Source organism: Hemitrygon akajei, chromosome 6 (genome assembly GCF_048418815.1).
Source record: "Hemitrygon akajei chromosome 6, sHemAka1.3, whole genome shotgun sequence".
Taxonomy (NCBI): domain Eukaryota; kingdom Metazoa; phylum Chordata; class Chondrichthyes; order Myliobatiformes; family Dasyatidae; genus Hemitrygon; species Hemitrygon akajei.
The window spans coordinates 75,595,140-75,619,056 of NC_133129.1; the positions used below are offsets into that span (position 1 = coordinate 75,595,140).

Consider the following 23,917-nt stretch of genomic DNA (forward strand, 5'->3'; position numbering starts at 1 on the left):
CTAAACCTAGACAGCTGTAAATTCATGGCCAACACCTTATACTACTGGTTCCAGCACACTGTAGCAGTACATGACTGGGAGCCAGCTGGGCATCCATCAGATGTAGCTACTTCCCCATACATTCAAAGGACATGTTTTGGAACATCAGAAGTTACCAGTGGCAGTGCCAGTAGATATGTTATGGGGTCAAAAGGAGAGATGGTCTGCTTACCCCTGCCAACTCTCATTGACTACAACCATATTCCCAACAAGAGGGATGAAATCACAGCTCCTTCACACCTTGTTCAGATCTTAAGGACATAGCTAACAAGCTCCCACCAAACCCCATACTCAGCTCTTCTGCTGAGATTCTCCTGTGACTTGGCAGGGTCTGCCATCCACGCACACATTGTACGTGAGAAGCGCAATGGTCAACATGATGCACTTTATGCCTGACAGCGGTATCTGGGGTGGGCCAGAATGGGTGAAGTCTACCTCGGTGATGCTCAGCAGCCTATTGTCAGTACATTTAAGGCAAATATCCAGAAGGCTGGGCACCCACGCCATTTCAGATCTTATGAGAGTAGCATCCATGTGAAACTGAAGATTATAGGAGTAGCCAAAGGCAGTGGTTGGGCACATTTGGAGGCAACTTCTCAGCACAAAACAACTGAATCGGGCAAAGGTTAAAATACTCCTTGTTGTTCAAAGACAGGTGTATGCAAGGGAAGTGAAGTGCATCATAAAGCTGGAACCTCTCCCAATCAAAAGATACCTTAGTGAACTCTGGCCCTTTCTTGCCTCTGAGGGGTTACAGCTAGTTGGAGGATGAATTAAGAAAGCACAACTCACTTGAGTGGTACCTCACTAAATCATCATGCTGACTGGGGTCCCTGTCACTGGTCAGCTCATCAGACATTGCCACAAGCAGGTATGTTATCAAGGGTGGCATTTTTGAAGTGAGAATGGTTAAAGGCTGTGTAGTAAGACTGCTTCAAGCCCAGTCTCTGAGACTGTCTTTCTTTTGTCAAAAACTTATAGAAGTGATCATTTGACTTTTAGTTTCAATAGTTAAGTTTGACACAGTGGATGTTAAGTGGGGAGTATTCTGCCTCTAGAGGCTCTGTTCCTTTTGTGTAAACATCACTTCCTGTTTGTAACTTTTTTTTACATCATTTCCTGTGGGAGTTAATTTGGATTTTGACTTAGAGCAAACATGTTAGAAAGCCATCCGTCTCCATGCACTCTCTATTTGCCCTTGAAACAGCAATATCTTTGAGACAAACTTTCTTAATATTGGTAAACATTCAGTAGAAGTGCTTTGAAGGATGTATTGTGTTAATCTTTCTTCACTATTAAGTTATCATTGTACCATGAGTCCACTCTTGGCCACAGCATAGCTATAGAATGTTCCATGTGCATAGTACCTTGTTTAATGCTGAATAGTTGATAATATTAGTATATTCTAGCATGCAGTGATTCTGTATTGAATCTAATGCAGTTTCACAAAGTTTTCTCCATAAAAATCTGGATGAAATCTTGTGGCTTGGCTGGTTTTTGAGAGGTGTTTAACTCCCTGCCTAGCTTTGTACGCAACACACTGTGAGGGCCATAGACATGGAATTTATGTGAAAATAAATAAATTCCCACAATCTGTTTTTCAACTCATTCTTCTTAATGCAAGTGCAGATGGCACAACTTTGTGTCATGGGAAATTGCGATATGGCCTGTTTTCTTGGAACACAATGACTCCCCCACATACCAATAACACTGGTAATTGGTATTGTTTTAGCTTTGCAGAAATTATAATTGAGTTTCAGTACCTCTTATGTTGAATTCAAAATAACAAAAATATCAATTATATTTCATAAATAGGTCTAACAGCTCCAATACCCTGCAGCATTTCCAACAGATTAGAACAGCTACTAAACAAGATAATTGAAAAATAGATTTCTTTTTAGTGGTCTTTCTCCAAATCATTTTTATCAAGTAAGTTGACATGCTTGGATATGTGCTCAGTAGCCACTTTATTAGGTATGCCTGCTCGTTAATGCAAATACCTAATCAGCCAATCATGTGGCAGCAACTCAATGCATCAAAGCATGCAGATGTGGTCAAGTGGTTCAGTTGCTGTTCAGACCAAACATCAGAATGGAAGAAATGTATTCTAAGTGACTTCGACCATGGAATGATTGTTGATGTTAGATAGAGTGGAAACTGATTTCCGGGGATTTTCATGCCAAATAAGCTGAAAAGGCATTCCCTTCCTTTTGATTCCTCTTATCAAACCTCAAGCATCCTGCAATCAACAATAATTCTTGTTCTACGTATTTCTGCAGTACTTTCACAATATCGGCAAAGCTCATTTTAGCTGGTTTGGTTGGAGCAATTAAACTTCTAAGCAACTAAATTTGTAAGCAACTGTATGGTCTTCCACCTATTACACTCAGTGTCACTGGCGCTCACTTCTCATTGGCTATTTCATTTGCTTCAAGGTACTGTTCAGTTCATTCCATACAGAGTAACCTGTTATATTTCGTGCAATCAAACGTGATGTAGCCAGCCATTCCTGCTTTGTTAGCATTTATTATTATCACCCGGTACTCTTTGTTTATGAACATGTGAATTTTGCCTGTTTTCTGCTTTTTTTTACTCTATTTTATGTTTTGTAACTCCAAAGCATAAAAATAATTGAAAGAAAATGATGGGAGACTGGGAGAATATGTATTTTTTTACGTTAGCAAGGCACACACATATAATGTACAAAGTAATTATGTATGCTATTTGCATACTTTTACATACAATGCAAAATGAATTATTTAAATGTAAATCTCACTTTGGCTAGCAGCTTAATATAGAGGATGATAGCTCCCAATCCGGCCAAATTTAAGAAATCTCATTTGGGTGGATGCTGCAAAATTTGTCCCCTTTTCCAAATCAGTACCCCAAAATAACAAACAGTACACAATATACAATTAAACGATTAAGCCTTATAATTCTTACTTAGACTATATAGTTAGTAAAGAAAACAAAAAAAGAGAAAATGGGCCCAATCTTATCAAACAGTCTATTGCGCAATGTTGGAGCTCACTGATAAGCCGATTGTCCAGCATTGACCTCCTCTGATCATCACTGCCCTTCGGACCATCGCTCCAAGTCCATCCTGTCCGGCGATCTACCAACTCTCTCCATTTGGTGTCTTCTCTCCTCATCTCTCCCCAGCAAAAGACCATGAAAATCTCTCTTCCACTCTCACAAGAAAGAACAACAGCATTCCAAACCCTGTTATCTCTAGTCATAACCCAAAAAATGCTGCTACAGAAAAACCATTACATTATCAGTGAAACCTTACAGCATGTTCCATAAAGAAACAAAGAATGCTTCTCAATCAAACAATATATTTACAATATTGACAGACAAACAGACAGACAGACATACTTTATTGATCCCGAGGGAAATTGGGTTTTGTTACAGCCGAACCAACCAAGAATAGTGAAGAAATATAGCAATATAAAACCATAAATAATTAAATAATAATAAGTTAATCATGCCAAGTGGAAATAAGTCTGGGACCAGCCTATTGGCTCAGGGTGTCTGACACTCTGAAGGAGGAGTTGTAAAGTTTGATGGCCACAGGTAGGAATGACTTCCTATGACACTCAGTGTTACATCTCGGTGGAATGAGTCTCTGGCTGAATGTACTGCTGTGCCTAACCAGTATGGAGTGGATGGGAGTCATTGTCCAAGATGGCATGCAAGTTGGACAGCATCCTCTTTTCAGACACCACTGTCAGAGAGTCCAGTTCCACCCCCACAACATCACTGGCCTTATGAATGAGTTTGTTGATTCTGTTGGTGTCTGCTACCCTCAGCCTGCTGCCCCAGCACACAACAGCAAACATGATAGCACTGGCCACCACAGCCTCATAGAACATCCTCAGGATCGTCCGGCAGATGTTAAAAGACCTCAGTCTCCTCAGGAAGTAGAGATGGCTCTGACCCTTCTTGTAGACAGCCTCAGTGTTCTTTGGCCAGTCCAGTTTATTGTCCATTCATATCCCCAGATATTTGTAATCCTCCACCATGTCCACACTGACCCCTTGGATGGAAACAGGGGGTCACCGGTGCCTTAGCCCTCCTCAGGTCCACCACCAGCTCCTTAGTCTTTTTCACATTAAGCTGCAGATGATTCTGCTCACACCATGTGACAAAGTTTCCCACCGTAGCCCTGTACTCAGCCTCATCTCCCTTGCTGATGCATCCAACTATGGCAGAGTCATCAGAAAACTTCTGAAGATGGCAAGACTCTGTGTTGTAGCCAATATTACTCAAATATTACCAAAATATTAAATACACAAAAGAGTTTACAAAGAATGGCATGAAAATGAATATCCAATGGACAGTTCCACAGCTAAAAACACCTATTTAGTGAGGGAGGGAAGAGGAGAATGGCTAGACTGGTTCAAACTGACTGGAAAGTAACAGTAATTCAAATAGCCATGCGTTACAACAGATGTATGCAGAGGAGCATCTCTGTATCCATAGCACATTGAACTTTTAAGTGGATGGGCTACAGCAGCAGAAGACCATGAAAACACCCTCAGTGGCCACTTTATTAGGTACAGGAGGTGGCTAATAAAGTAGCCACTATGTGTATGTTGACTGAAAGGGTAGTGGCAAAAAATTGAACTACAGCTTGTATGACGAATTAGGATATACAGTGTCTTGTAAAAGCATTCAGCCCCAATCCCTTTGTTCACATAAATGAGCATAAAAACCAGGCATTTTGATCAATTTAACCGAGAATTTTTATTTGTATATCACATGCTCCTTTGTTCATAGTAGAGCCCCCCCCCAAAGAAAGGGAAAATCGTAAAGCATGAAAAACTAAAAATTCAAAAACCAAAATGTCAGCAATTCAGAAGTATTTATCACCAGTTGCTCAGTACTTAGTTGAACCACCTCTCGCAGCTATTCCAGCCGATATTCTTTTTCGATAAATCTCTATTAGCTTTGCATCATGTGATGGAGCAAGATTTGCCCAATCCTCCTTACAAAATTGCTCAAGCTGTGCCAGGTTAATTGGGGAGCTGCTGTGGAAGCAATATTGAGGGATTGCCAGAGATGTTCTATCAGGACTCTGAATTGGTCATTCAAGTACATCAATTGTCTTTATTTGAAGCCACTCCATTTTCGGTCTGGCCGAGTGCTTTGGGTCTTTATCCTGCTGAAGTGCAAACTTCCTCTCCAGTTTAAGCTGTTTGGTTGAGACTAATAGATTTTTTATCCAGGATCTCTCCTATCTAGCAACAAACATTTTCCCATCAATCCTGACCAAATTTCCAGTCCCTTCTGCTGAAAAGCATTCCATAGCATGATGCTACCTCCACCATACCTTACAGTGGTGATGGTGTTACCTGGCTGATGATTTCTGCCACATGTACCACTTAGTGTTGAGAACAACAAGTTCCACTTCAGTCAACCAGAAGACCTTCTTCCACATCTTTACATTATTTTCCTGGTGACATTTTGCAAAGTCTTTACAGGCAAGGATATGCTTTTCTTTTGGACAAAGCCTCTTCCTTGCCATTCTTCCATAAGTACCCTTTTTGTGCAAGGCCTTAGAGATTATGGAGCCATGAACTTCATCTCCAGTAGCAGCCATTGACTTGTGCAGCTCACTCAGAGTGACTGTTGGTGCCACAATAGCCTCTCTTACAAGTGCCATTCTTCTCCAGTGACTAAGTTTAGAGGGGTGGACTGAACTAGGGAGTGTGACTGTGGTTTCACATTTTTTTCCACTTTTTCAGGATGGACTGCACTGAGCTATGAGGTATCTTCAGATCCTTTGGGATGGTGTTGTACCCTTTCCCAGATATGTGCTTCTCCATTATCGTTTTCCTGACTGTCTTGATTACTTTTTTGTCTTAATTTAAGTTTAATCTGTTGAAAATCTACCATACTGTTAGACCTTACAGAGAGAGAGAGAGAGAGAGAGAGAGAGAGTGGGGGAGTCCATTATGATTCTACAACAAGAGATTAGGTGAATTGGTAAGGTAACATACAGTACTGCCCCTGAGGAAAGTAACCATAGTAACTACAAAGGGGATGAAATCTTTTTCAGCCTCACAATTTTGGTTTTTAATTGTTGACAGGTTATGGAATTTTACTTTTGATTTGACATGATGCACAAAGTTTTGAAGATTAGCTCAAAACAATCCTTCTTCAATATATTTTAAATTTAAAAAATGAGATAGTAAAATGTTGAAATAGTTTGGGGTGGCTGAATTCTTTTTCAAGGCACTGTATTCTTAGAGATAAGGGTTGGATATAATTGGGGAAGAACAATAGAGGCGGTTTAACTGGGTGACACTTTCATAGATCCAGAACAGACACAATGGGCAAAGTAGCTTCCTGCAAAATCTCAAGCTAGCACAACAGAATTAGTCAGATACTCAGAGTTGCTGATTATGGAAGCTTGCTACATAGTAGACGAATGGGAATGGATTGTGTTATGGCATCAGTGAGGAGGTAATCAAACAAATCAGCAAAATCCATTCTGCAGCATATAATAAAGAATCACAAGTTCTGATGTTGCAAATGAAGCCATTGTGCCTCTCACATTTCTTAGTAGAATAACTCCATCAGCTCCATTCCCTTACAAATTATTCTTGATCAAGTACCGATCTATTTGCCTTTTAACTTCTTAGACTGATTCTATCTTCATTACCCATAAAGGCAGTAAGTTCTAGAGTATCACTTACAGTATGTTGTAAAAAAAAGTTTGACTCCCATGTATGTTTTGCCCAACATCCAGAATCTCTGGTACTTGAACCATTTCCTAATGAAAACATAAGAGATAGGAGCGGGAGTAGGCCATCTGGCCCATTGAGTTTGCTTCACCATTCAATCAGATCATGGCTGATCTGGCCATGGACTCATCACCACCTACCTGCCTGTTCCCCATTACACTTAATTCCCCTACTATGCCAAAATCTATCTAACCTTGTCTTAAATATATTTACTAATGTAACCTCCACTGCTTTACTGGGCAGAGATTTACCACTCTCTGGGAAAAGCAGGTTCTCGTCATCTCCGTCCTAAGTCTACTCCCCCAACTCTTGTGGCTATGTCCCCTAGTTCTAGTCTCGCCTATCAGTGGAAAAGAACTTTCCTGACTCTATCTTTTCTATCCCTTTCATAATTTTATATGTTTCTGTGAGATCCCCTCTCATTCTTCTGAATTACAGTGAATACAGTCCCAGGTGCCTCAATCTCTTCACACAGTCTAATTCCCTCGTCTCTGGAATCAACCTGTTGAACCTCCGCTGCACCACCTCCAAAGCCAGCATATCCTTCCTCAAGTAAGGAGATCAGAAATACATGTAGTACTCCAGGTGCAGCCTCACCAGTAGCCTGTGCAGTTGCATGGCTAAGAGATGGCGTTTGAGAGCAGTTGTTGAGCCTTCTAGGGGATCAACTATACTGGATTGGGTGTTACATTATGAACGGGAGGCAATTAGGGAGCTTAAGGTAAAAGAACCCTTAGGAACCAATGATCACAATATGTTTGAGTTCAACTTGAAATTTGATAGGGAGAAAGTAAAGTCTGACATAGCAGTAATTCAGTGGAGTAAGGGAAATTACAGTGGTACGAGAAAGGAGTTGGCCAAAGTAAATTGGATGAAACTGCTGGCAGGGATCTCAGCAGAGTAGCAATTGTGTGCATTTCTGGGAAAAATAAGTAAGGTGCAGGACATGTATTTTCCAAAAATGAAGAAATACTCAAATGGAAAAATAGTACAACCGTAAGTCAAAGCTAATGTAAAAGCAAAAGAGAGGGCATATACCAAAGCAAAAATTAGTGGTAAGATAGAGGATTAGGAAGTTTTTAAAAACCTACAGAGAGCAATTAAACAAATCATTAGAAGGGAAAAGATGAAATATGAAAGCAAGCTAGCAAATAATATCAAAGTGGATAGTAAAAGCTTTTTCAAGTGTGTAAAAAATAAAAGACCGTTAGAAAATGAGGCAAGAGAAATAATCACAAGGGACAAGGAGATGGATGATGAACTAAATAATTTATTTGCATCAGTCTTCTCTCTGGAAGACATTAACAGTGTGCCAGATGTTGTAGTGTGTAAAGGACGAGAAGTATGTGCTGTTACTGTTACAAGGGAGAAGGTGCTCAAAAAGCTGAAAGACCTAAAAGTACATAAGTCACCTAGACTAGATGAACTGCACCCTAGCGTTCTGAAAGAGGTAGCATTAGAGATTGGAGTGGCATTAGAAATGATCTTCCAAAAATCATTGGACTCTGAATGGTGCCAGAGGACTGGAAAATTGCAAATGTCACTCCACTCTTTAAGAAAGGAGGAGACAGCAAAAAGAAAATTATATAGACCAGTTAGCCTGACTTCAGCGGTTGGGAAGATGTTGGAGTCAATTGTTAACAATGAGGTGATGGAGTACTTGGTGACACAGGACAAAATAGGACAAATTCAGCATGGTTTCCTTAATGGAAAATCCTGCCTGACGAACCTGTTGGAATTCTTTGAGGAGATTACAAGTAGGATAGATGAAGGGGGTGTAGTAGATGTTGTATATTTGGACAGCCACACATGAGGTTGCTTACCAAATCAAGAGACTGTGGAATTACAGGAAATTTACTAAGATGGTTAGAGTATTGGCTGATTGGAAGAAGGCAGCGAGTGGGAATAAAGGATCCTTTTCTGGTTGGCTGCCAGTGACTAGTAGTTTTCCGCAGTGGTCGGTGTTGGGACCACTTCTTTTTATACTGTATATAAATGATTTAAATGATGAAATAGATGGCTTTGTTGCCAACTTTGCAGATTTTACAAAGATTGGTGGAGAGGCAGGTAGTGTTGAGGTAACAGGTAGTATGCAGAAGGATTTAGACAGTTTCAAAGAATGGGCAAGAAAGTAGCAAATGATATATAATGTTGGAAAATGCCTGGTTATGCATTTTGGTAGTAGAAATAAATGTACGCACTATTTTCTAAACAGGGAGAAAATCCAAAAATCTAAAATACAAAGGGACTTGGCAGTCCTTGTGCAAAACACCCTAAAGGTTAACTTGCAGGTTGAATTGGTGGTGAGGAAGGCAAATGAAATGTTAGCATTCATTTCAAGAGGTCTAAAATACAACAGCAGAGATGCGATGCTGAGGCTTTACAAGGAACAGGCGAGGCCTCACCTTGAGCATTGTGTACAATTTGGACTCCTCATCTGAGAAGAAATGTGCTGGCATTGAAGAGGAGGTTAACAATGTTGATTCCAGGAATGAAAGGGTTATCTTATGAGGAACGTTTAGTGGCTCTGGGCCTGTACTTGCTGGAATTTAGAATGATGAGGGGGATCTCATTGAAACCTTTTGAATTTTGAAGGGCCTAGACAGAGTAGATGTAGAAAGGATCTTTCCCATGGTGGGAGAGTCTAGGACAAGAGAGCACAGCCTCAGGATAGAGGAGGCGTCTATTCAAAACAAAAATGTGGAGAAATTTCTTTAGCCAAAGGGTGGTGAACTTGTGGAATTTGTTGCCACGTGAAGCTGTGGAGGCCAGGTCATTGGTCGTATTTAAGGCAGAAATTGATAGGTTCTTAATTGGACATGACATCAAAAATTATGGGGAGAAGGCCAGGAAATGGGGCTAAGGAGGAGAAAAGAAAAGGATCAGCTATGATTGAATGGTGGAGAGACTTGATAGGCCAAATGGCCTAATTCTGCTTCTATGTCTTATAGCATAACCTCCCTTCTGTTAAATTCAGTCCCTCTAGCAATGAAGGCCAACATCCCATTTGCCTTCTTTATAGCCTGCTGCACCTGCAAACCAACCTTTTGTGATTCCTGCACAAGCACTCCCAAGTCCCTCTGCACAGCAGCATGCTGCGATTTTTTGCCATTTACATAATAATCTGCTCTTCCATTTTTTCTTCCAAATTTGAATGACCTCGCATTTACCAACATTGTCTTCCATCTGCCAGACCCTTGCCCACTCACTTAACCTATCTATATCTCTCTACAGACTCTCCATATCTTCTACACAATTTGCTTTTCCACTCAATTTAGTACCATCAGCCAACTCAGATTCAGTACACTCCATCCCTCTTCCAGATCGTTAATGCATATCGTGAGCATTTATGGGCCCAGAACCAACCCCTGCAGTACACCATGCACCACTGATTGCCAACCAGAGTAACACCCATATATCCCAACTCTCTACTTTCTATTAATTAACTAATCCTCTATCCATGCTAGTACATCACCCCCGACTTTATGATTCCTTAACTCATGGATAAGTGTTTTATTCGACACCTTAACAAACACCTCAGTAAATCCAAGTAAATAACATCCATCTGTTCCCTCTATCCACTGTGCTCATTATGTCCTCAAAGAACTCCAGTAAATTTGTCAAATAGGACCTGCCTTTGCTGAATCCATGCTGTGTCTGCCTGATGGATCCATTTCTTTCCAGATGCGCTGCTATTTCTTCTTTAATGATAGCTTGAAGCATTTTCCCAACTACAGATGTTAAACTAACTGGCCTATAGTTACCTGTCTTTTGTCTACATCCCTTTTTTGAACAGTGGTGTGACATTTGCCATCCTCCAATCTGCCCAGACCTGCCCAGATTCTAGAGAATTTTGGTAAATTATCATCAAAGCTTCTACTATAACTTTTGCCATTTCTTTCAATACCCTGGGATGCATTCCATCAGGACCAGGGGCTTACTGACTTTCAGGCCAACAAGTTTTCTCAGCACTATCTCTTTAGTGCTAGCTATTGTATCGAGGCCCTCAACTCCCATTGCATCCATAGTGTCTCTCTTTGGCATGTGAGATGTGTCCTCTACTGTGAAGACTGACACAAAATAATCATTCAAAGCCTCTCCCATTTTCTCATTACCCAATATCAATTCCCCTTCTCATCCTCCAAGGGACCTCCAATGAATTTAGACACCTTTTTCTGCTTTATACAATTATAAAAACTCTTATTATCCATTTTTATATTTTGTGCTAGTTTATTTTCATAATCTATCTTCCCTTTCTTTATTGCTCACTTTGTGGTTCTTTGTACTTTTTAAAGTCTTCCCAGTCTTCCAGTTTCCCATTACTCTTGGCGACTTTGTATGCATAAGTTTTTAGTTTAATGCTTTCTGCTTCTGAGAACACTTTCTGTTTTAAGCACTGCCTAGTCCAGTATATATCTTGACGAGTTTTATTAAATTTCCTCTTATCTTTTTTTAATCCATTGAACGTCCTCTATAAAAACACAATATGGACTGCGTGTAGAGTACATGTTTTAGACCATAAGATATAGGTATAGAATTAGGCCATTTGGCCCATCAAGTCTGCTCTGCCATTTCATCATGACTGAATCATTTTTCCTCACAGCCCAAATATCATGCCTTCTCCCTGTATCCCTTCATGCCTGAGTAATCAAAAATCTATCAACCTCTGAATTAAATATACGTAAAGACTTGACCTGGGGCAACAAATTCCACAGATTAACCACTCTCTGGCTAAAGAAATTCCTCCTCATCTCTATTCTAAAAGGACGCCCTTCTATTCTAAGGCTGTGTCCTCTGGTCCTAGACTATCCAACCATAGGAAAGATCCTCACCACATCCATTCTATCAAGACCTTTCATAGTCAACAAGTTTCAATTAGGTCACCGCTCATTCTTCTGAATTCTAGTGAATACAGGCCAGAGCCATCAGTCACTCTTCACATAACAAGCCGTTACATCCTGGAATCATTTTGTGACTCTGCTTTGAAGCCTCTCCTGTTTCAGCACATCCTTTCTAAGATAAGGAGCCCAAACCTGCTCACAATGCTCCAAGTGAGGCCTCATCAATGCTTTATAAATTCTCAACATTATATCATTGATTTTATATACTAGGCCTCCTGAACTGAACACCACAGACTCAACCTGCAAATCAACCTTTAGGGAATCCTGCACAAGGACTCGCAAGTCCCTCTGCACCTCATTTTTTTTTTGTATTTTCTGTCCATTTAGAAAATAGTCAACTCTTGTATTTCTTCTACCAAAGGGCATGACCATACACTTCCCAACATTGTATTCCATCTGCCATTTCTTTGCCCATTCACCGGATCGGTCGTTCTGCAGGCTCCCTGCTTCCTCGACACTACCTGCCCCTCCACTTATCTTCACATCATTCGCAAATATAACAACAGAGCCATCAATTCTATCACCCAAATCATTGACATATAACATAAAAAGAAGTGGACCCAAAGCATACCCCTGTGAAACTCCACTAATCACCGGCAGCCAACCAGTAAAGACTCCCTTAATTCCCATTCTTTGCCTCCTGGCAACCATCCAGTACTTTGTCCATGCTAGTACCTTTCCAGTAATACCATGGGCTATTAACTCATTAAGCCGTCTCATGTGTGGTGCCCTTGGCAAAGGCCTTCTGAAAATCCAAGTACACAACATCACTTATCCCTAAGGGTTACATAGAAACATAGAAAACCTACAACACGATATAGGCCCTTTGGTCCACAAAGTTGTGTCGAAAATGTCCCTACCTCAGAAATTACTAGGCTTAACTATAGCCCTCTATTTTACCAAGCTCCACGTTCCTATATTAAAAGACCCTAGTGTATCCGCTTCCACCACCATTGCCGGCAGCCTATTCCATGCACTCACCACTCTCTGAGTAAAAAACTTACCCCTGACATCTCCTCTGTACCTACTCCCCAGCACTTTAAGCCTCTTGTGGCAACCATTTCAGCCCTGGGAAAAAAACCTCTGACTATCCAAATAATCAATGCCTCTCATCATCTTGTACACCTCTATCAGGTCACCTCTCATCCTCCGTCGCTCCAAGGAGAAAAGGCTGAGTTCCCTCAACCTATTCTCATAAGGCATGCTCCCCAATCCAGGCAACATCCTTGTAAATCTCCTCTGCACCCTTTCTATGGCTTCCACATCCTTCCTGTAGTGAGGCAACCAGAACTGTGCACAGTACTCCAAGTGGAGTCTGACCAGGGTCCTATATCGCTGCATCATTACCTCTTGGCTACTAAATTCAATTCCATGATTGATGAAGGCCAATACACCAACGCCTTCTTAACCACTGAGACAACCTATGCAGCTGCTTTGAGCATCCTATGGACTCGGGCCCCAAGATCCCTCTGATCCTCCACACTGCCAAGAGTTTTACCATTAATACTATATTCTGCCATCATATTTGACCTACCAAAATGAACCACTTCACACTTATCTGCTTTGAACTCCATCTGCCACTTCTCAGCCCAGTTTTGCATCCTATCAACGTCCCACTGTAACCTCTGACAGCCCTCCACATTATCCACAACACCTCCAACCTTTGTGTCATCAGCAAACTTACTAACCCATCCCTCCACTTCCTAATCTAGGTCATTTATAAAATATCACAAAGAGTAAGGGTCCCAGAACAGATCCCTAAGGCACTCCACTGGTGACTGTCCTCCATGCAGAATATGACCTGTCTACAACCACTCTTTGCCCTTTGTGATTCTTTTACCTTAAGCTCTCTAATCAATTCTGGTTCACTACACAACACCCAGTCCAGATTCTCCCATTTCCCGTTTCCCGCACATCTGCCCTCACCCCATCCGCCCACCACCCCACGCGGGATAGGGTTCCCCTTGTCCTCACCTACCACCCCACCAGCCTCCGGGTCCAACGTATAATTCTCCGTAACTTCCACCAACTCCAATGGGATCCCACGACCAAGCACATCTTTCACTCCCCCCCCTTTCTGCTTTCCACAGGGATCGCTCCCTACCCGACTCCCTTGTCCACTCATCCCCCCCATCCATTCCCACCGATCTCCCTCCTGGCACTTATCCTTGTAAGCGGAACAAGTGCTACACCTGCCCTTACATTTCCTCCCTCACCACCATTCAGGGCCCCAGACAGTCCTTCCAGGTGAGGCGACACTTCACCTGTGAGTCAGCTGGTGTGGTATACTGCATCCGGTGCTCCCGGTGTGGCCTTTTATATATTGGTGAGACCCGACGCAGACTGGGAGATCGTTTTGCTGAACACCTACACTCTGTCCACCAGAGAAAGCAGGATCTCCCAGTGACCACACATTTTAATTCCACGTCCCATTCCCATTCTGATATGTCTATCCATGGCCTCCTCTACTGTCAAGATGAAGCCACACTCAGGTTGGAGGAACAACACCTTATATATCGGCTGGGTAGCCTCCAACCTGATGGCATGAACATTGACTGCTCTAACTTCCGTTAATGCCCATCCTCCCCTTCGTACCCCATCCCAGATATATTTAGTTTTTTCTCCCCCCTCCTTTTTTTCCTCTCTTTCTGCCCATCACTCTGCCTGTTCTCCATCTACCTCTGGTGCTCTCCTCCCCCTTTCTTTCTCCCTAGGCCTCCCGTCCCATGATCCTTTCCCTTCTCCAGCTCTGTATCCCTTTTGCCAATCACCTTTCCAGCTCTCAGCTTCACCCCACCCCCTCCGGTCTTCTCCTATCATTTCGCATTTTCCCCTCCCCTTCCAAGTTACAAATCTCTTACTATCTTTCCTTTCAGTTAGTCCTGACGAAGGGTCTCGGCCTGAAACGTCGACAGCGTTTCTCCCTATAGATGCTGCCTGACCTGCTGTGTTCCACCAGCATTTTGTATGTGTTGCTTGAATTTCCAGCATCTGCAGATTTCCTCGTGTTTACCCAGTCCAGATAGCTAGTCTCCTAGTGGGCTCAACCATGAACTGCTCTAAAAAGCTAGCTTGTAAACTCATTGGTGATCTAGAAACTCCCTCTCTTAGGATTCAGCACCAACCTGATGTTCCCAATCTACATGCATATTGAAATCCCCCATGACTAGGGGGGATGTCATAGCTTCAGTCGGAGGGGATCCACTGGAATGCTCAACTGCAGAGTCAATATGGATAGTTTTAAAACAAGGTTGTTACAGTGGCTGATTTTCATTTCCAATGTTAATTGGGACTTGCTTAGTGTAAGAGACTTAGCTAAGACAAATTAGTTAGATGAATTCAAGAGGATGGCTTGAAACAATATGTGGATAGCCTATCCTGAACATTGTCAGCTGGTTTTTAAATGCTTCCCAGATGTCCAGTGTGAACTTGCCCAATAATATTTCCTCTTAATTTGCTCTCCAAAGCTCCTGCCTAATAATGCTGTCATTGTCAGCACAACTGGTGCATGCGAGCTTGATTTCAACATTTAAGAGAAGTTTGGATAGGTACATGCTGGCTATGGTTCAGGTACAGGTTGATGGGAGTTGGCAGTTTAAATGGCTCGGCATGGACTAGATGGGCTGAAGGGCCTGCTTCTATGCTGTACTTTTCAATGACCCAGTGACTCTATTATAACATTGCCCTTTTCACATGCATTTTTAATCTTCCATTGTAATTTGTAGACCATATCCTTACTACTGTCTGGGAGGTATTCATATAACTCCCATCTGGGCTTTTTTTTAAATCCCTGCAGTTCCTTACCTCTATCCACAACGATTCACCACCTTCTGACCCTATGTCACCTCCTTCCAATGTTGATTTACCAACAGAACCACACCATTTCCTCTGCCTACCTGCCTGTCCTTTTGATACAATGTGTATCTTTGGACATTAAGCTCTCAAAGACTATCTTTTATCAGCCATGATTCAGTGATGCTTACAACATCATACCTGCCAATCTGTAACTGTGCTACAAGTTCATCTATCTTATTCCTTATACTGCACACATTCAGATATAACACCTTCAGTCCTGCATTCACCCTTTTCAATTTTGTCCACCTTTCATATTTACATTGTCACCCTGTTGACTGCAATTTTGCCCTATCAACAATTTCTGCTTACTGGAAGTCTCACTACAGATTGCCACAGTTTGTAAATCAATTGCCTCATTCTCAGCGCTATCAATTCAGTTCCCATCCAGCTGCTGAAGTAGATTAAACCATCCCAAACAACCCTAGTAAATCTACTAGCAAGGATATCCGACCCCCTCGGGTTCAGCTGTAACCCATCCCTATTGTACAGGTCATACCTTCCCCAGAAGAAATCCTAATGATCCATAAATCTGAACTCTGCCCCCTGCACTAGTTCCTCAGCCACGCATTCACCTGCCAATTTATCCTGCTCTTACCCTCACTGGCACTTGGCAGAGGCAGGATTACTAACCTGGAGGTCCTGTTTTGCAGCTTTCTACCTAGCTTCTTAAAATCTCTCTTTAGGACCTCTTCACCTTGTCTACTTATGTCTCTGGTGCTAATATGCACCAAGATTTCTGGCTGTTCACCCTCGTCCTTGGCACCGGGGAGGCAACGTACCATCTGGGTGTCTCTATCATGCCCCAGAATCTCATCTCTGTTCCTCTGACCATGGAATTTCCTATCAACATTGCAGTTCTCTTCACCTCTCTACTCCTCTGAGCCATATCACCAGACTCAGAGACCCAGTCACTGTGGCTCCCCACTGGTAGGTCTCCCCCTTCAACAGTATATAAAGTTGTACAGAAAGGGCAACAGGTGTATTCTGCATTTCTCTTCCTTCTCCTGACAGTCAACCAGTTGCCTGTCCCCTGCAACCTAGGGGTGATTACCTCCCAATAGCTCCTATCTACCAAAACTCAAGATTCAAAGACATCTATTATCAAAGAATGTATAAATTAATCAACCTTGAGACTTGCTTGTTCACAGTTAGCCACAAAGTGAGAAACCCAAAATAACCCAATTAATGAATAAAGAATATAAATAAAAATAAAAGACCAACATTGTGCACAGGAGGAAGAAAAAAAACACAAATGATGCAAACAATTGAAGTGAACAACAGCATTCTGAATCAAATTTGAGTCCTCAGGTCCAAACTCCAGAGAATCCCAGAGTAGGCCCAAAGACTTGCTTATCCGTTCTTCATATTAACGGCACAGAGCACAGCAGCTGGGGCAGTCTTCATTGCCTCAGCGCCATGGAGATGACCATCGTGGAGAACAAGCAAAATCGGCTCTCGCCTCGAATCCTGACACCCTGTCTTTTCTGGGCTGATGTTTAAATTGACCAAACAATGGAACTGTGAAAAGCTTCGAAGCCCTGGAGCGAGGAGTGAAGGTCATGGAGAGTGAGTGAAATCGGCTCTTGCCTCCAATCTGGGCTAGTGTTTAAATTGTCTAAACCGCGTATCGTATCTCGCACTAGGACCTGGGTGCCACTGCTGTGAAAGGCTCCAGGCCTAGACCATGCTGCCCAGTGACTCATCCCAGGCCTAGATTCATCACACAGCCCAAAGCCCAAAGTTTTTTGAATCAGCTCAGTGCCCAGAACAAACCAACCTCACACCTGAGCCTGTTGTACAGGTACCGAATCTCCTCTGCCTGGGCCTCAACTTCTCCTTTCAGCATCCAGACCAATCCAAACTCGCTCCCGAGCCAGTGTACTGGCACTGTATTTCCTCTGCCCATGCCCCGACTTTTTCTCTCAGCACCCAGGGCAATGCAACCTCGCAACCTTGTATGGGAGTCGGAACTCCATCTGCATCGATTCTGCAACACGCAGTCTCAGCTCATCCCCGGAACTCACCTCGTCATCGCTTGTTCCTTCACTGTTTGCGGTGATAAATGAACACAACTTATCTCAGTAAGGTATTTTTAGTGATTATTTTAGTGAGATTTCTTCACTTTTTGGCTACCAGAAAGCTGTTGCACATGTTTGGTAGACTGGAGGTCTCCCAGACTTCTCGCATCCCACATGCAGTATAAAACACTGCCCCTGGAGTCATTCTCATGACACTACTATGCCTTAACAGATGAGGAATGAAGAAATAAGAACAAAAAGAGGAGGTCAGCAGGTAATTTACCTCACCCAAGCCTGATGAGCCAAAGCCACTCTAAAGACTGGCACACCCAAAACAATGGCCGCTCAAAGAATGGCCTCTCCACTTCCTCTTGCTTAATTTTTATTCGCCCTTCCGAATGAATCCCTCATTTGTTGATTGGGTGCTGCAAAACTCAGAGAAGCTGTTGCGGATCTTAGCCTTTTAAAACTTGACCAGGTACTTAATTGTAAAGGTAGCTCTTTCGTTGTACTTCCTCTTTGTTAATTGGTTGCTGTAAAATGTATTAACAAAATAGGAACACTCCTCTTCATGCTTTCATATTTCAAGCTCTCCAGGCGTGAAGAAGTGCATGGTCTGGGTTTAGCATCATTTCATATCCTGAGTAAAAAGATTGAAGTCTTTGGAGATCTATTTATCGGATGAAATGGTAAGTTGGACCCCTGCTTTATCTATTTAGTGGGTACAAAATATCTTGTAATTCTTTTTTAGACTATTTTATCTTCATGTCTAGGCCACGTTTTGGCTCAATCTATGTTGAAACTAATTGATGTAGTTGACATCAGATTGCTGTTTAGGGGAAGTTGCTTGGAGCAAAAAGGCAGATGCATTCTAATAATGCAAGAGTGACTGTAAAAATATTTCAGTGATTGGGAAACACTCCAGGACATTTTGAAAGGAGCATGAAAAATACATTATTCTAATCTCTATACATAAGAGATTCTGAAGATGCAGGAAATCTAGAGTAACACACACAAAATGCTGGAGGAACTCAGCAGATCTGGCAGCACTTAGGGAAAGAAGCCAGAGTAAGAAGGTGGGGCAGAGGAAAGAGCTCCCTGAACTTTAAGATGTATTTTGGCACAAGTAATGCACCTGTTTCCAATACCTGTCTGATCTTGTAATATCATTGAAACTGGAGTCAGTTAGTCTGGGAACCGAATCTCAGTCTTTATCTCACCTCAGGACCACAAAGGTCTATTTAAGAGCCATTTTTCAGTTGAAATGTAAAATTGGACCGACTGCCCACTCCCCAGCTTGGTCAAGAATACACTAAGCCAAAATTTCTAACATTGCAGTAGTATTTGTAAAGACTGGAGATCACTATAATACATTTCTAAAAGAGCATGTAAGGTACAATACCAGGATGAAACCGGAATTTGGTTGATTTGTGGCAAATGCTGCTTGCTTTATGAGGCACTGAGAAATGTGTTGTCCCGTGCAGCTGTATGGTTGTTCCCTCAAGGAAAAGGACCTCTGTTTAGCCTGATTGAGGAAGAGCTGGATCGAAATTCTGTACCTGCTTTAGTGGGAATCTCCTTCCAAATAAAAAAATAAATTAGTTAACCAAGTGCTTCAGTTCAAAAGTAAAATTGATAGTTCTTATTTGGTACGAATCAAAATGTAATTTTGCTGAAAAATTAATTTTGGGTAGCATTGAAAAGAAAATTCATTGGCTTCAGTCAAAGATCAGATAAAGATGACATTGAAAAATAAGCTGCCTTGAAGGGGAGCATCTAGAATATCCTGAAGGAGTGATATCTCATAAAGGTGACATCCATTATTGAGGACCACCAACACCCAGATCATGCCTTGTTCTCATTGCTACCATCAGGGAGGAGATACAGGAGCCTGAAGACATATACTCAATAATTCAGGAGCAGCTTCTTTCCCTCTGCTATCTAAGTTTTAAATGGACATTGAACCCCTGAACACTATCTCACTACTTTTTGTTTGCATTACGTCTTTAGTTTAAGTATTTAATGTATATATATATATATATATATATATATATAGCATATATACTCACTGTAATTCACAGTTTTTATCATTATGCATTGCATTGTACTGCTGCTGCATAACAACAAATTTCATGACATATGTTGGTGATATTAAACCTGATTCTGAATCTGATCTTAGAAATAGAGGGAAGCAGGTTTTGCTTTGTTTCTCTCTGTAAGCAATATCACCAACATACAGCTGTAAGAACACTTATTGTTTGTCAGATTATTTTTTAAGAGAAGCACATTAATTTCCAGTCAGGTTCTTCAATTATGACTGTACCTCCAAAGCTGCAAACTAGCAACCACCGTGGTAATGAGGATACAGAAACTAATACCACAGTCTGGTTTATGTCTCTAGGCTCATAGTGTGGAGTGAATGAAGAATGCCTCCAGCATATTTAGTGTGTCATGCAATGCTGCTTGTAGCTTGGATCCTTTGCAGATCACTGGAAAAGACAAGATTAGCTGGTACATGCACATCTCCTGTCCTGATCACCCCTGTCACATGTGATATTTGACCAGCACCCTTGCAACTTTCAACTGACAGCTTGTCAGCAGCCTGTGCAAGAATCAAACAGGTACTGACTACAACCCAAGTGTAGCCATGCAATCTGTATGAAAATTAATTGCCTCTTATTTTCTGATAGCTTTCCTATCTGAATTATATCCTTTGGACCACTCCTCCCACTTGCCCAGCCTCATTCCTGGCTGCTCTGAAACAAAATCACACAAGCCACCTACAGTCAATAGGTGGCTTGTGTGATTTTAATGTGATTAATTCTATGCCCTAATAATCACATTTACTTTAATGTGATTAATTCTATGCCCTAATAATATTATTTATTGCAGAAGGAATATAGGAACTAAATATGGTCTGTCAGCCATCTCACTTTCCCACAGTACTGTCAGTAGTGGAGCCAGCAGAAAACTGGGTCACTGTTGCCATGGTTACGTGCAACAGAAACAATTGCTGTATGGGAGCTCCATCCAAAAAAGCTCTACCAACAGCACAATTTCCAGGCAGGCTTCCTAAGCTGTGAAATATCATATAGTTGTTCTGGGTAATAAATAGAACCTTAGAATGCATTAGTCAGACAATACAAATGCTTCAGCTCTGAATGTTCTGGAAAAATGTAATTTTTAAGAACATCAATACTTTTTCAACACTCTATACACCAAATCATTTTTAGAATTCAAATACAGCTGAGATTCACTTAATTTTAAAAAAAATCATTAAAAATGCCCATATTAAAGGTGTTATAGATGGTGCTGTTCTCAGTGATTTCACAATGGGAAGTTCAGACTCCTCCAGCCCTCCGGCACCTCATCACGTGTTGGAGATGAGCACGAATGCACAGATAACTGCTCTGGGGCATGATACTCAATCTGCTGGGACAGCCTAGAAATGGTAAAGAGCCATAGTGCCCACCACAAGGTATGTTGGGAATATCAGTGATATACATGGGTGAAGCCAACAGGCTCAATAAATTGATTAGAAAGGCTGGATCTGTTATAGGAGTCAAACTGGACATACTGGAGGATGTGGTAGAACAAAGGACCATACAAAAAACCTTGACAATCCTGGACAATGTTTCTCACCCTCTACATGCCACCTTGGCCGAAGAGAGGAGCACTTTTAGTAATAGACTAAGAAAATTGCACTGCTCAAAAGAACACTAAATGACGTCATTCCTACCCCGGGGAAGTGATGACCCCCTTCTGTTAGACTGTTTGAGGTAACTTACTTTTTATTCTTTCTTACTTTTCTTCTACTATTTGTATTTTTTTTATCTATGCATTTGTAAAGCTCCTGTGACACTAATTTCCTGTCTATCTATTGAATATTTCATTGATGCAGTAAGCAGTACAAGATTAATTTGCATTTATATAGTAACCACTGTGCCCACAGGTCTCCCCAAAGGAACTTAAAGCCAATTTTGAACTACTTAAATGCAAGGAAAGCCAATGAACCTTTTCTGTGCAGCAAGCTCCAAGAAGTAGCAAAGCAATGACCAATAGATAATGGTTCACTGATGTTGACTCACATTGTTTGAGAGACAAGTTCTGGGCAGGAATAAATCTGCTGCTCCTCAGTGAAGTATTTATTTACAAAATGATTTTTTTCCTGATGTAGATGCCTCCCAATGCTTTGGCAAGGCCACCATTAGTTATCCATCCCCTACTGACCTTGTAAACATGGTGTGATCTACCTTCCTGAACTGCAGCAGGCTCTCTGATGAACGTACTCCCACATGATTAATACCCATGGTGATGTAGAACTGGTATGATATTCCCAGGTTAGCATAGTATGAAGTTTGGAGAGGAATCTACAAGTGGTTTCACTCCCGAATCCAATCTGCTTTTGTCCTTGCCAGAGTGGTTCAAGGTTTGGGAAGCGCTGTTTAAGTTGGAGAGATAATTAACTACAATGTGATTTGTAGATGATACACAATGCAACAATGGTGTGCCAGTGTTGGAGAGAAGAGATGCTTTAGGGTGATGGATAGGAGGTCAATCAAGTGGGATTGAGTCAAAGAGCTTTGCTGCATGGAAGCAGGTCCATCATTTTAACTTGTCCATACTGTCCGAAACTCCTATGTGTGTCAGACTCATTTTCCTGTATTAGTCAACTTCCTGTTAAACCTTTCCCATCCATGTAACTGTCCAAACATCTTCTAACCATTGTAATTACATCCTCCTTAACCAGTTCTTCTGCCAGCTCATTTCATACACCCATTTCACATTGTGTGAAAAGAACTGGCCTTCAGCTCCCTATTAAATCTTTCCCTCTCAACTTAAACCCAGGCACTTGAGTTCCATTCAAAGTTCACTAAGTAAATTTATTATCAAAATACATATACATCACCATACATTACCCTGAGATTCATGTTCTTGCAGACGTTTACAGTAGAACAAAGAAAGATCCAGAGAAAGGCCTGTGTGGCCTTTCGCTATGCCCGGAGGGTAGGCCTCTGTGAGTCTCTCTCTTCAGTTGATGTTGAAGGATGTTACTGATGTTCTGCATTTATGGATTTGGACTATTGACAATGGACTTTTCCAGTCTTATGCTTTTATATTTTAGCCATTCTTTCTCATTTTTTTGTGTGTGGCGGAAGGGGGATTTGGAAGTCGATGTGCTTGTTGCACCTTTCCCGTTTTTTTATGTGAAGGGAGGGGGCCAATGTTCTTGCTGCATTTCGTGAGGAGTAGGACAGCTTGTGGATGGGGGGGGTGTTCATGATTGTGTCATCATTCATTTTGTGCATGAGGGTGGGTTTGCTTTTTCACTCTGAACTGACTTCTATGGTTTCTCTTTGTTTCTTAGCTATCTGGGGAAGATGACTCTCAGAGTTGTATGCTGCATACATACCTTGATAATAAATGAACCTTTCAACCTTTACAATAGAATCAATGAAACACCACTGGCATCGACTGACAGACAACCAAATTGCGAAAGAAGACACACTATGCAAGTACAAATGCAAACAAACAAACAACTTAACAAAGCAAACAAGCTGAGAACATGAGTTTTAGAGCATGGTTTTGAACATGGTTGTTCAAGAGGGTGAAAAGTATAAGCAATGTTGCAGTTACATTCTTTCAGGTAAATAGAGAATGTTGCTTCACTCTCCTTATTTTTTTAAATATTATTTATTTATTGAATTTTAGAAATTACAAGAATAAATGTAATAATAAAATAGTAAGAAAAGTGATACTAACCCTCCCCCCTCCCCTTAACCTTCCCCCCTTCACTCTCCTTATTGATGACAGAAATGCTTTGAGATATCAGGAGGTAAGGACACCCAGCCTGATCTTTTTTAGAACCATAGAACATTACAGCACAGAAACAGGCCTCTTGACCGTTCTTGGTTGTGCTGAACCATTTTTCTGCCTCGTCCCACTGACCTGCACCTGGCCCATATCCCTCCATACACCTCTCATCCATTTACCTGTTCAAGTTTTTCTTAAATGTTAAAAGTGAGCTCACATTTACCACTTCAAGAGGCAGCTCATTCCACACTCCCACCACTCTCTGTGTGAAGAAGCCCCCTCTAATGTTCCCTTTAAACTTTTCCCCCTTCACCCTTAATCCATGTCCTCTGGTTTTTTTCTCCCCTAGCCTCAGTGGAAAAAGCCTGCTTGCATTCACTCTATCTATACCCATCATAATTTTATAAATCTATATCAAATATCCGCTCATTCTTCTACGCTCCAGGGAAGAGCCACATTATTTCAGTTGCTGGTCAAGTTGAGATTCTGGCTAATTGGTAAATTAGTAAATTGATAAATTGGTTTATTATTGTCTCAT

At 41.5% G+C, this 23,917-nt stretch overlaps 1 protein-coding gene across 1 annotated transcript in view; it reads right to left on the bottom strand.

Moving 5' to 3' along the window:
- LOC140729171 (leucine-rich repeat and immunoglobulin-like domain-containing nogo receptor-interacting protein 2) overlaps positions 1 to 23,917 on the bottom strand; it is a 777,920-nt gene that overhangs the window by 607,676 nt on the left and 146,327 nt on the right. The gene's annotated exons all lie outside the window — the stretch shown is intronic.